The sequence below is a fragment of the Mobula hypostoma genome, chromosome 15 (genome assembly GCF_963921235.1).
Source record: "Mobula hypostoma chromosome 15, sMobHyp1.1, whole genome shotgun sequence".
NCBI lineage: Eukaryota > Metazoa > Chordata > Chondrichthyes > Myliobatiformes > Myliobatidae > Mobula > Mobula hypostoma.
Window position 1 is genome coordinate 29,328,392 of NC_086111.1, and position 14,452 is coordinate 29,342,843.

Sequence of the window (14,452 nt, forward strand, 5' to 3'; positions counted from 1 at the left end):
CGTTTCAATCAGATCCCCCCTCAATCTTCTAAATTCCAACGAGTACAAGCCTAGTTCATCCAGTCTTTCTTCATATGAAAGTCCTGCCATCCCAGGAATCAATCTGGTGAACCTTCTTTGTACTCCCTCAAGGATGTCTTTCCTCAGATTAGGGGACCAAAACTGCACACAATACTCCAGGTGTGGTCTCACCAAGGCCCTGTACAACTGCAGTAGTACCTCCCTGCTCCTGTACTCCAATCCTCTCGCTATAAATGCCAGCATACCATTCGCCTTTTTCACCGCCTGCTGTACCTGCATGCCCACTTTCAATGACTGGTGTATAATGACACCCAGGTCTCGTTGCACCTCCCCTTTTCCTAATCGGCCACCATTCAGATAATAATCTGTTTTCCTATTTTTGCCACCAAAGTGGATAACTTCACCTTTATCCACATTAAATTGCATCTGCCATGAATTTGCCCACTCACCCAACCTGTCCAAGTCACCCTGCATCCTCTCAGCATCCTCCTCACAGCTAACACTGCCGCCCAGCTTCGTGTCATCCACAAACTTGGAGGTGCTGCATTTAATTCCCTCATCCAAGTCATTAATATATATTGTAAACAACTGGGGTCCCAGCACTGAGCCTTGCGGTACCCCACTCGTCACTGCCTGCCATTCTGAAAAGGTCCCGTTTATTCCCACTCTTTGCTTCCTGTCTGCTAACCAATTCTCTATCCACATCAATACCTTACCCCCAATACCGTGTGCTTTAAGTTTGCACACTAATCTCCTGTGTGGGACTTTGTCAAAAGCCTTTTGAAAATCCAAATATACCACATCCACTGGTTCTCCCCTATCCACTCTACTAGTTACATCCTCAAAAAATTCTATGAGATTCGTCAGACATGATTTTCCTTTCACAAATCCATGCTGACTTTGTCCGATCATTTCACCGCTTTCCAAATGTGCTGTTATCACATCTTTGATAACTGACTCCAGCAGTTTCCCCACCACCGACGTTAGGCTAATCGGTCTACAATTCCCCGGTTTCTCTCTCCCTCCTTTTTTAAAAAGTGGGGTTACATTAGCCACCCTCCAATCCTCAGGAACTAGTCCAGAATCTAATGAGTTTTGAAAAATTATCACTAATGCATCCACTATTTCTTGGGCTACTTCCTTAAGCACTCTGGGATGTAGACCACCTGGCTCTGGGGATTTATCTGCCTTTAATCCCTTCAATTTACCTAACACCACTTCCCTACTAACATGTATTTCGCTCAGTTCCTCCATCTCACTGGACCCTCTGTCCCCTACTATTTCTGGAAGATTATTTATGTCCTCCTTAGTGAAGACAGAACCAAAGTAATTATTCAATTGGTCTGCCATGTCCTTGCTCCCCATAATCAATTCACCTGTTTCTGTCTGTAGGGGACCTACATTTGTCATTACCAGCCTTTTCCTTTCTACATATCTATAAAAGCTTTTACAGCCAGTTTTTATGTTCTCTGCCAGTTTTCTCTCATAATCTTTTTTCCCCTTCCTAACTAAGCCCTTTGACCTCCTCTGCTGAACTCTGAATTTCTCCCAGTCCTCAGGTGAGCCACTTTTTCTGGCAAATTTGTATGCTTCTTCTTTGGAATTGATACTATCCCTAATTTCTCTTGTCAGCCACGGGTGCACTACCTTCCTTGATTTATTCTTTTGCCAAACTGGGATGAACAATTGTTGTAGTTCATCCATGCAATCTTTAAATGCTTGCCATTGCATATCCACTGTCAATCCTTTAAGTGTCATTTGCCAGTCTATCTTAGCTAATTCACGTCTCATCCCTTCAAAGTTACCCCCTCTTTAAGTTCAGAACCTTTGTTTCTGAATTAAGAGGCGACGCAATCGGCAATCGCCTCTGATCAGGGCCAACAATTACGTGCCCGGCGGCACCTAATTAATTAGCTTGTTTATTTCGACATTTTCCTTAAAGATGAGCTGGGTGCATCCCGGCTACCGCTAGACACCTGCATGCTTCACGGATTGGTATCGGTTCGCTGCCTGGAGGGTGGGGGCCACTGCACCACCCCAACTCCAACGACTCAGTCTAACACATCATCATCAGTGTGCTCTGCGCTGTCCCAATTCCGGTAAGTGAACATACAGTACACTGTACATACATTATTTCTCCTTTATATCTGCTGTGTAGTTTTACGTGTTATTTGGTATGATTTGGCAACTTCATAGCTTAAAGGTTACTGGAGAGCGCTTGCACCGTGTTTTTGCCAATGGCGCTTGCGTGAGAATTTCGCTACAGAGAACAGTTTAGGCAATGATTGTGGAAAAGTGTTTCTACTTTATATAAGCTGTGTATTTATCATATCATTCCTGCTTTTACTATATGTTACTGTTATTTTAGGTTTTATGTGTTATTTGGCATGATTTGGTAGGTTATTTCTGGGTCTGTGAACACTCACAAAATTTTCCCATATAAATAAATGGTAATTGCTTCTTCGCTTTACGACATTCCGGCTTATGAACCATTTCATAGGAACGCTTTACCTTCGGATGGCAGGGGAAACCTATATTCCTTGTTTTGTTAACCACTAGTAGGCAGTCGCTCACCTTCAACAGAGCCATCTTAAACAGGAAGCCTCTTTGGAAATGCTTTAATGATAATGAGATTCCACTGATTGGTTATCATACTGGATGTCTGTTGAGTTTACAACAGTACTCATCATCTCAGTATCACTAACATATGTCATGAAATTTGTTGCTTTGTGGCGCAGTACATAAAAAATAACTATTAATTCCAATAGTTGATAAGCAGATTGATAGTGTGAAAGAGGAAGAGTGAGGTAGTGTTCATGGACCATTCAGAAAACTGATTGCAAAGGGAAAGAATCTCCATCGACAACACTGAATGTTGGTTTTACCAGCAAACTGGCAGTATTTTCCACATTGCGGCTCAGCTGTTGATTTAAGGTCGATATCAATAAAATCATCAGGAATCATCGAAGAAAATCAGGTAATTATAATTCTAGATAAAGATAAACCTACTTCTACTAGAAAAGACAGCATGTTATCTGAATGCTGATTAAAGACAGAATTCTGTTCCCTTGTGATATTTATGTCCTCCAGGCATGGTCTGTCAAAATCAGCATCCGCAAAAAAGGTACCAAAGAATGATTGTGTTCCATCGAACTGTGTCATAATAAACTGGCTGTTGCTTTCAGGTCAAGAAAGGGACAGAACATGCCTTCTTTGACTAACAGAATGAGAGCAGAGGGAGATAGGTATCAGCAACATGTACATAAAGGCTGACATAAGCCAACAAAAGAGCACAAAAAACCAAAGAGGAAGCCACTTTGGAGGGAAAAAACACATTATTATTAGGTGCAGTTCATTAGGCTGGTGTATTCGAAGCCAGCAGTGGGGTGGGTCATAATGACAAACGTAGGAGATATAGTCAACCATTCTGAAGATCAGCCTACCTTGCTCATCATCAGAAAAATTCTGCCAATATCAACAAAACTGCGAGCATTTGCTGTGAATAGACCATGACACAGGCAGCTATGGCATACATGTATCTCATTAATTTTACAACAAATCCTTGAGATGATGTTGGCCACTCATTGCCCCTCCACCAGCTGCACTGTTTTGCTGCCTCCTTTTCAGTGGATTTGAAATATGCATGAATTTCTCTCCTTTGAAGTGCCCTGATGGTGCGGCACTGAACTGAGCTGCCTGTGGCTGGTGTCTCTGAAGGGAACAGCGGGGGTTCAGACACATGCAGGCAAGCACGTCCCAGGCTAATATCAATCCATTGTGAGTCAGGAACGAGCAGAGTGACACAGCAACAGATGCTAGTGCATCTGTCACTCGCTCCACTCCATCTGACTAGGGGTTCTTCAACGGGCGCATCAGAAGAAAAAGGGACATTCAGTTATTTAGCCTTTCAGACTACTGAGTCTGCACCAACCATCAATCACCCAGTTTTATACTAGACATACCCAAACGCGTTTTGCTCTCTCACATTCAATCAATACCACTCTCCCTGATTTTACCTTGCATTAGTGTAGTGTAGTACTGTGTAGGGAAGCGCATGGCTATGCAGCTTGGTAAAAGGAGTACCCAAATGTAAAGGAGAACTTCAGGCCAGCAATGTCACAGGATTCTGGTGAGCAGGTCCATGTGTGGTAAAGATGAGCACTTTGTTGTGATTGTCAAATCAAAGTAGCAATGGTGACTAGGTATAAAAGTGGAAAGTAGAAGGTAGCTGAACAGGATTCCACGATAACTTCCACAATACCACCAGCTTTATAATTATTTGTAAACATTCTCGCCTAAATTGTTTCCATAAATAACAAACAACAAAGGTCCCAGCTCTCAACTCTATGATGTATTACTAGTCACAGGCTTTCATTCTGAGAAACAACCTTCCATCATCACTCTCAACTTCCTATCATTGAGTCAATTTGGAGTCCAGTTAGCTAGTCTTCATGGAACCTGTATGATCTAACCCTCCAGACTACCCGACCATACAGTACCTTGTCAAAAGCCTTGCTAAAATCCAACAGTGTCTTTTGATACATATTTGAAATTCTAATGAATTTTATTTTAATCTCATAATTAAGCCTCTATCATGTTCTCATATAAATGTTCCAATTTATATTTTATGGTTGTTAATGTTTCAAGTATCAGCTAAAAACATTTTTTCATCCTTGTTCGCTGCCTATAAGATTTCTACAACACTTCATCACAGTGATGACCTGAACACTGCTGGAGATTTGAACTGACACCTGATGGGTAATTAATGTGGAGAGTTAGAGAAGGAGAATTTCAGGTTAGCAATATCACAAGATTCTTGTGAGCAACATCGTCCGTGATTAAATTGGGCACTTTGTTGCTACTGCAAAATCAAGATAGCAATGGTGACTAATTAGGTGTAAAAGAGATTCAATAAGGGACAGATGGGGACAGAGTTTTGCATGATGATTTACTTGAGGAATTAAAACAGAGATAGAGACAACTCAAAATTCTTAAAATTTGGAGGAAGATTCTATTATCTCCGTTACTTTATTGTAGATAATGTATTTAAACAGCTATCTGGATAAATTGACAGGTACTTACAGACTCCAGTAGCATGCACTCAAGAAATTCTATAGATTAAGCAATACACACAAAATACTGGAAGAACTCAGCAAGTCAGGCAGCATCTATGGATGGGAATAAACAGTCGATATTTCAGGCCAAGAGCCTTCATCAGTAATATGCACAATTTTATCACATAATATATGTGTAAACATATAATATTGCATAATCTTATAATCTGTAAGAAGTTTGTTCTGGGTATTGTTAATTTGACGAAAGTATGAGTGTGTGGAGATAAGGACTGTTTCCTTTGGATAAGCCCATCATGTATAGGGTTTGATGTTTGATATAAATAATAGGATTGACATGAGGGTTTATAGGCCCTATACAGATACAAGCACAAAGGAACATTTCAGACCACAATGCTGAAAGGAGAACAGAGACAACTGAGACATGAGCTGACAAAATTCAATAAACCTGAAAAATGTTGAACTAACTACCCATCATTATGATAGCAACAAGCATACTTCTGAAGGAACTCAGAGGGGCAAGCATCATCTATGGAAAGAAATGGACTTAAGCCCAGATGAAGGGTCTCAACCCAAAATATCAACTGCTCATTTCCCTCAATGGACACTGCGTGACCTGCTGAGTTCTCCAATACCAGCATCTGGAATCTCTTGTGCTTTCATACTGTTAACAGCTGCTTGATCATTTCTGTATGTATACAGATCTTGATTGTATTTAAAGTTATTGAATGACATCGCACGTAGATAGGGTCATAAAGAGAAGGCATATTGACCTTCAAAAATCTGAATGTTGATGATGGGAGTTGGGCTGTTATATTGAAATTATAAAAGACAACAGTGAGGCCTAATTTGAAGTAATGCATGCAGTTTTGGTCATCTACCTACAGGAAAGATAACAATAAGATTGAAAGAGTACAGAGAAAATTTACAAGGCTGTTGCCAGGACTTGAGAACCTGAGTTATAGGGAAAGGTTGAACAGGTTAGGGCTTCATTCCGTGGAGTATAGGCGAATGAAGAGAGAATTGGTAGAGGTGTACATCATTATTAGGAGTATAGACAGGGTAAATGCAAGTAGGCTTTTTCCACTGAGGATTGGTGAGACTAGAACTAGAGGTCATGGGTTAAGGGTGAAAAGGTGAAATATTTAAGGAGAACCTGAAGTGGAACTTCTTCACTCAGAGGGTGGTGAGAGTGTGGAACAAGCTGCCAGAGGAAGTGGTATATGCGGGTTCAATTACAACATTCCAGTAAATTCTTGATAAGTACATAGATAAGAGAGGTATGGTTGATGGGATGAGGCAGAATAACAGTTCAGCATGGACTAGATTGACCGAAAGGTCTGTTTCATGCTGTTGTATATGTATAAATGGTCACATTGAACACTTTTGCTATGCAAGCAGCAAAATCTTACACCACAGAGGAACTGGCCTCTACATTCAGAGACCTTTTGCATCAGTTTCTTAATTGCAATAAATGCAAATAAGTTAAGCACACACTTTGCCCCAGTGTCTAAGTAAATGCCCCAAAACACTACTAAAAAAAATATGGTTAACCATTTCAATTTGAGTTCTTTGTTATTAAAGACCAACAACTGGAGGAAATGAGCAACTCCGATAGAGCACTGTTCAAGGCCAGCTAGCAGCCCACATGTTAAATAGACTTAGAAGCTGTCCATAAGAGATTATTAAGTATAACATACTCCAAACACCAGAAGACAGATTCATTCACTGCAGCTAGACTCCAACAACATGGTCTAATTTTAAAGCTAATGAGGATTTAAGAGAAACATTAAGTTAATACAATTGTCCTGAAACTACAATTAGTGATGCCAGTTACCTGGAAACTAGCCTGCATCTATTTGTGCAGCACAAACGAAAGACTTCAGCTGTTTCCTATTCCTCTGAAATATCTAGCTCTCCCTTACATTCTCGTATGGATTTCTGACATGAATTCAGTTGCCCTCCCATGCATCATAATGGGACAGACTGCTAGAAATAACGTGAAGATATCACCTAATCCTTTCTCTCATCTTTCCCAGGAAATGGTCCATTAATCTGAAAACCAACCTGTCAGCTCAAGGACACGATGACGCACAAAAGATCAATAAGCAGGTAGCAAATTAACTACCTTCACGTGATAGTCACTAAAATGACCTCTTTGGTATTTGCACCAAGCAGCCTATTGTGGTATATCACAACCAACAATGGGAAACTACAAAGGAAAATGTCAGCTCTTTAGGCTTGAGAGTTAATAGAACATAGATCATAGAAATTACATCATAGTATAGGCTATTCAGCCCACCCTGTTGTGCCAACCTTTCAACCTATCTTAAGATCAATCCTATCCTTCCCTCCTATATAGCCCTTCATTCTTCTATCATCTGCACCTATTTAAGAGTCTCTTAAATGCCCTTAATGTATCTGCCTCTATCACGCACCCACTACTCTGTGGATAGAACTTACCACTGACCTCTCCCCTATAGTTTCCTGCAATCACCTTAAAATCCCAACACCCCCACCACCCCTGTACTAGCTATTTCCATCCTGAGAAAAAGTCTTGACTTTCAACTTGATCTATGCCTTTTATCATCTGTACACCTCTATCAAGTCACACATCATCCTCTTTTGCTCCATAGAAAAAGCCCTAGCTCGTTCAACCTATCCTCTTCAGATATGTTCTCTAGTCCAGGCAGCATTCTGGTAAATCTCCTCTACACCATCTCTAAAGTTTACAAATCCTTCCTAAATGATTCAACCAAAACTGAACACAATATTGCAAGTGTTGATTAACCAGGATCAACCTGCAGCTAATGAAGGCCAACACAAAACGCACATTCTTAACAACCCTATCAACTTTGGTGCTGACTTTGAAGAATCTATGGATGTGGACTCCAAGATCCCTCTGTTCTACCACACTGCCAAGAATCTTACCATTAACCCTTCAAATTTGACTTTCGAAAGTAAATAACTTCACACTTTTCTGGGTTGAACTCCATCTTCTACTTCTCAGCCCAGATCTGCATTCTGTTAACCCTCCACACTGGCCACAACTCCATAAAAATTTGTGCCATATGCAAACTTACTAAACCACTCAACTACTTCCGCATCCAAGTCACTTACAGAAGTCACTAAGAGCAGGAGTCGCAGAACAGATCCCTGTATCCTGCAGAACACCACTGGTCACAGACCTCCAGACATAATATGCTCCATCTACTATCACCCTCTACCTTCTCTGAGCTCTCAAGTTCCTGCATAATTTCCCCCTTCCCCATTAAATACTTTCTCGTACCATCTGCTCCTATCCTGGTCCAAAGTGATAATGAATGTCAGGGAGTTGTAGTCATCGTCTCCAAAATGCTTATCTACCGATGAGTCTGACACCTGACCTGGTTCACTGTCAAGTGCCAGATCCTGTATGGTCTGTCCTCTAGCTGGCCTGTTTACAAATTTTGGGAACCCTTTCTGGGCACACCTAATAAATTCTGCCCTATCTAAACCTTTTGCTCTTAGGAGGTACCAAATTAATTTTAGGGAAGTCTTCTCACTTCATACTGGTGATCTTCTTCCTGATTTTTGTCAGTGTGCAGATGCAGAGAGAGAAAATTCAAAACGATCTTTTTTGGTGGGAGTTAATATAATCTAATTTTATAATTCTTAATGAACTATTTTCCTCAATTCTGCAAATTCATGCAAATCTGGATCTCATCAGCCAGCTCATCAGTGGCTAATTGCTGTGCCTGTAGGAAAGTGGTTCCTCTTCAGGCAGTTCTTAGTGCTAATGAGCAATAGGCTAGAAAATAAGTTATCCAGAAAAGAATATTGCCTTATTCAATTCCATTATCGCTAAATAGAGGGGGAAAACAGGCAGCGATTAAACATTAAAAAGGAATCATTTCTCAAGTGTAGTCTTTTGAAATCCTTAGGGGTCCTTAAAATTCAGTGATCAAAACTTAATCACACAATTTCTGGATTGATGGCAATAAAAAGGCTCCTATCTTAATACTGAAGATATGAGCATAATTACGCAATATGCACCCTGCAAAATAAATATCTTTTTATTAAACAAATGACTTTCTACAATTCAAAAAGGTACCAATGTCCCTTTAAATGATCTTAACTTATAACATGTAAAATGGAACTTGTACTGGTCATGTTTAAAAGGGAAGTGAAAACATGGTGCCACTCTACCTTGTGGTTCCAACAAACATTACAGAATTAAATGCCTCATGCATGCTATAACAATTTTTTGAGGCTGGTCAATGGGCTTATCCACACCAGTGGGAGTGGATTAACTACAGGGACCATGTAATCAAACAGAAGGTAATCAGATAAGCATCATTCATTTTGTTCTGTGCGTTACCTTTTAGCTAGTAAGCACAAGGGAACTATGGAGCACTGTTATTAAGAGTTTCTCCTTGAACCATATTTTTCTTTCTTCAATATGCAATTTTACTTCTGAGAAGAATATCTTTGGCTGAGGTGACTCTCACAAAATATTAATGTTAAAATCAAAATAACAATGGTCATAATATTTATAGAATGTCAAAATATGAAAGGCATCATGATATTATGCAACAAGGAATGTATATGAAAATTAATAAGCTGCCAGATAGCCAAGGCCACATTCTGCCTGTTTTCAGTATTGGCTGTGTCATCTCTGATCTGTAACTGTACCAGGCATATATAAAAAGGGACACTTTAAGAGAAAGGTCAGGGTCATATTAAACTATAGCTTAAATGTTTATGAAGCTGTTCAGTATTCCACTTCCTTTCGGAGGCACTGATAAAATAAATAATGCAGTCAATGTACATTGTAATATCAAATCAACACAATAGAACACAAAAAAATTTAGAAAATATATTGTCCGAAAAAGTGTTAAGGCTATGGTACAAACAATTGGATCCTATATGTTTTAACCTGTGTTTAAACAAACCCAGACATGTAATAGTTTCCAATAGTAAACCAAGGAGTTATGTGTGACTTGTTAGCCTGAAGCTTGAACAGTTTATACATGCTTTCTGAACATCAGGGTTATATAACTGCCCTACAATTTTCACCTATTATTTTTCAGTTTTCTCCTTCTACTGTGTCATGTTTTATTTATGGAGGTCATAAATTCACAGCTTGCAACTTCAACTCCTTGCAAATTGACGTCAGCAACTATAAATTCCAAGTCTTGTGATAAGAATGCAACTGAAGTTTCAAAGACTAAATATAGATCTAGATGATCAAATGCTCCCCAGAACACAAAAAATCATGTACTCCTGGGATTGTGGGAACATCACCTCGGAACTGAACTATTTTTGGCAAACAACATAAAATACATTATTTCATTGACACTGTGTGGCTTATTAATTTTCAATTGGGAACAGATAAAATATTGAAATTTTATCATCTTTGATGTACTTATTCGCATATCTCTGAAAATTAACATTAGATAAAAGCTTGTACAAATGTAATTTGGAAATTGTGCCGATGGCCAGACTACTCAAGGCTAGTGACCTCAGTAAATTTGTTTTGTTGATGAAAGTTCTCTCATTGCTGTTAGTTCATGTGACAAGATTGGTGACAAGACAGGGGAAGAATGAAGTACATAGATCTGAAACAGCTAGCAGAGAAAAAGAGCAGGACAAGTGGTACACTGTTAAAATGATGTACTCAAGTTAAAATATCTATATTTTCTACAGTATTTGGGACATTATATGCAAAACATATTGCTTTGATGCTCTTGACAGGCTGAAGTAATAAAACTACCCAGCCTGCCATTTTTCCATTTATATTAATTGAGTACAATTATTTTTGGCATGTCCGTGCATGCACTAAAGAACAGAATCGCACCTTTGGTGGTCAGTCATTAAATCACATTCCATGCAGTAACTGCAAAGATTTAAGATCTGTTGCAGGATTACATTCTATGCCTTATCAATTCACTGAGTGTACTCAGGACTAATGGTACTTATGGATGGCTATATCAATTGGCTGATATAACACATAGCACTTTATCTGTGGAAAAGAGTTGATCACTTTCTTCTCAATTATTCTGTCAAATAAAATCAGTTAAATCTGTACATACTTATAAGGGACAGAACAATGCCAAAGGCATAATTACTTAGTACTCCAAGAATTACAGTGAAATCTGGCAAGTATTAAAGGATTCAGCAAACCATGTGGAACAAAGGATAAACACCATTTTGGAAGATCGTGAGAAGCTAATTCCCCATGCAAGACAATCCAAACATGGATGCAGGATGGTAGTTCAGGCAGTGGAATGCTCCTCCAGTGAGATGTGAGATTTCAGGGTACCTGACAATCCCCCTAATGTCTACAACTGTGGGAAATGCAGCCAACTTCAGGTCCTACTGACAAGATGGAGGAACTGGAGTTGGAGCTGGATGTACCCAGGATCATCCGGGAAGCTGAACACCTTACAGATGAGACTTTTACTGGTCACATTTGCAGGCTTTAGATAGTAAATGGGTAAAGGGTCGGCTACTCAGATTTACATTGAACAGAAATTTATCCTCAGAGTTGGTTGTGAACTTGTAGAATTCTGCACACCTGTCATTCAGTGGTACATTTAAGGCCAAAAATGATCTTCTTCTTGGGTACCAAGGACATCAGGACTTGTTGGAATAGGCCAGCAAAGTGCTTAATACAGAAAATCAGCATATTGAATGATAGAGCAGGCATATGGAACCATATGGTCTCCTCCTCCAATTTCTCTTGTGTTGCTTTCTCTGAACGAGCACATTTTCATAACAGGTATAGGACTGGTTAGCTTTATCATGAAAACTCACTGGGGAGAGGTGGGGAGCTGATACAGCTGCATTGCACTGCTAATCAGTAACGAAAGATCAATGAGCAAAGCCCAGGATTCTCATTTCCTATTGATTTACATCGCCAATAATTTGTTCAGAGTGAAACTATAATTTAGCCAGCATCAACTGTAGTTGGAACTGTTTTGAAGGGATAGATTTGTAACTTGTCCAGCTGAGAGCAATGTAAGTTGAGAAGCTAACAATTAAAGGGCTGTTGCCTTTCACATATTTCTTGCTCAACAGCAGGTGACATTTCCAGTTCTCATTAGCAGATGCAAAAGGAGGAAATTCACAGATTTTTGTTTCAGATTTTCCTTCCTTGCCAGAGAAAGATCATTCAGAACTACCAAGTCTGAGGTAAATTCTTGTGCCACACTGATGATGCATCAAGTTGGAATTAATGAATTATCTGTTCATGCATCTCTTAATGAGAATCAGAACTATCACCTGCTGTTGAGCACAAAACATGTGAGAAGAGTCAGCTTTTTAAAATTGCTGTTGGTTTCATAATCTTACTCTCTTCTGAGCTATTAGATAGCACATAAATGCAACTTCTAGCCTCACATGGAGACAGCATTTTCTTCTTCACTTTTATTCAGAGAGAATAGCCATAAATATAACACTAAAGGCATAAAAATGTGATACCCAACAGAACAAATTATAAACCTTTCCATTCTTCCATTTTCCATGGGAAGAAATGCTGCATTTGAAACCATTATATAAAGTAAAGCTACCATTAGAATAGGAGCCATCTTCAGCAGGTAAACAAATTGTTGACTCTAGGTTTCTAAGACGAGCTCCTGTGTAGATTCAAGCCCCAAACATCATGATACTGAAAACAGCTATTTTAATGGAGTTACTAATGTGAGAGTTATTGTGACCCCAGTTCTCATGACACTCCTGTAATTATAGTGTGAAAATTTAATTGCATGTAAGAAGAGTGAGTACTCCCTTTGCACTGAGAGGGCACATGGATTGCCTTGACCTTTCCTGGTATTATGCTCAGATGCCTCCATTATGCTTAAGCTTGAGAAGTTAGAGGCATAACAAGTGTAGGCAGGATGGTAGTTCAGGCAGTGGAATGCTTCTGCAGTGAGATGTGAGATTTCAGGGTACCTGACAATCCCCCTAATGTCTACAACTGTGGGAAATGCAGCCAACTTCAGGTCCTACTGACAAGATCAAGGAACTGGAGTTGGAGGGATGTACCAGGATCATCCAGGAAGCTGAACACCTTATAGATGAGACTTTTACTGGTCACATTTGCAGGCTTTAGATAGTAGATGGGTGGCCACCAGGAGAAGTAAGGAGAGTAAGCAGTCAGTGCAAGGTTCTCCTGTGGCCATTTCCTTCAGCAACCAGTACAGCTCTTTGCCTACTGCTTGCCAGCCCTGAGGCTCAGCAGGAAAAGGCAAAGTCAGACAGCAATAGTGATAGGAGACTCGATAGTTAGGGGCAGGACAGCAGATCTATGGAATTCACTGTCACAGATGTTGTGGTGGCTAAGTCATTAAATATATTTAAAGTGAAGGTTGATTAGTCAGAGTATCAAAGGTTACAGACAAAAGGCAGGAAAATGGAGTTGAGAGAGATAATAAATCAGCCATGATGAAATGGTGGTGCTGACTTGATGGGCCGAGTGGTCTACTGTCTTATGATCTTACAGTCTTAATAGGTAATCACTTGCTCGACCTAGAGTACACCTAAATTCTTTTTCCCACCTAAATCAACTTATGCTGAGGTAGCGGTAACATCTCCATCATTGTCTCTAGTGAGATATTAAACATAGCCTAGAAAAAGGAATGACAATTACAAGGTTCAGTTCACCACTCTAACAGAACTCTTTCTAATCGTTCACAAACTATATCAAATTTCCTTAATCTCAATTTTATCCTTTGAAATCACATACTGGGAATTAGTTCTTTTACTTTGGAGGAAATTTCAGAGAAAATGAAATCACATAAATTCAGTAGAAACTTGTGACGATATGACTAAGCCCATACAGTATTCCTCACCGTAGTGTCAATTATTACATTTTCAACTGCTTCATCAATAACCTTTCTTCCATCATAAGGTTTGAAATAGGGATGGTCACTGGTGATTACATAGTGTTCAATTCTATTATCAATGCCTCAAAAACAGATCAGTATACAGCAAAAACTAGCTAATATTCAGACATGCCCTTAGAAGTGGTAATTAATATTTGAATGTCACGAGTGTAAATTAATAACCATCTCAAATAACTGAGTCTTATCACATATCCTTGACATTCAATGGCATTATCAAGTTTCCCAGCATCAATTCCTTGGGATTCATCATTAATCAGGAAGTCCTCTGGACTAGCCACACAAATAACAGCTCACATGTTGTGCACTCTTCATAAAGTGACACCTCCAAGTCTTTCCACCAATCTACAAGACAAATATGAATATGATGAAATAGGTCTCTATTTGTCAGGAAGAATGTATCTATAAATATGCTAATATGCTTGACGCCATTCAGGTTGAGGGAATCTGCTTGACCTGGTATTCAATCCTTTA

The 14,452-nt window shown here is 39.4% G+C and overlaps 1 protein-coding gene across 11 annotated transcripts in view; it reads right to left on the minus strand.

Moving 5' to 3' along the window:
- The window catches only part of LOC134356771 (protein bassoon-like), a 517,214-nt gene that overhangs the window by 133,357 nt on the left and 369,405 nt on the right, over positions 1–14,452 (minus strand). The gene's annotated exons all lie outside the window — the stretch shown is intronic.